Genomic DNA, 723 nt, shown 5'->3' on the forward strand with positions numbered 1-723 from the left:
GGGAGAGAGAGAGAGAGAGAGAGAGAGAGAGAGAGAGACGCCTTAGGATTAACTATATTCAACACACGTTTTTAGTTGTTTTGTGTGAACACCGAGGCCATCGCCGGCGAGGGTGAGAAGGAGGATAAGCGGCAACACAAATATGATGCCTCACAAAAATAAAAGAGATGGACCTATTGTGGTCTTGAGTGATGGTTGTTGAGTTAAGAGTGTGTGTTATGTTTTCTCTCCCGTTGCAACGCACGGGCTCTTTTGCTAGTATATATATATACTAGCACATATGCCCGTGCGTTGCAACGGGACAAAAAATTAACGTGTAGCTAAATTTTCTGAGAAATAGCTTCTAAACGTTGTTCGTTCGAGAAGCTACTACTCATTTTAAAGGGAGAAAAGAGGGAGTATCTAAATCTAAATACATATAATGTGTTGGAAGTGCCCTTAGCCAAATCTGTATTTAATATCTCTATGCACTATTTTTTTCTTTCATTAAAATCTAGGAGATTTCATCTCGGCATGTCATGAACTCATGAATCCATATAATTTTTCCCAAAACCGGTGCACACAAATTTGATTGCTTTCTGCCTCCATGCCTCCTCGTCTGGTTAATGATTCTCAAACCAGCTTGCTGATTACGTAGCAAGTTAAGACGTATATCAACCGACACGATTCGATGTAAGAAAGCAAGGTGGGGTTATTTAAGTTTTTTTTTTTTTTGAGGGAAAG

Source organism: Triticum aestivum, chromosome 3B (genome assembly GCF_018294505.1).
Source record: "Triticum aestivum cultivar Chinese Spring chromosome 3B, IWGSC CS RefSeq v2.1, whole genome shotgun sequence".
NCBI lineage: Eukaryota > Viridiplantae > Streptophyta > Magnoliopsida > Poales > Poaceae > Triticum > Triticum aestivum.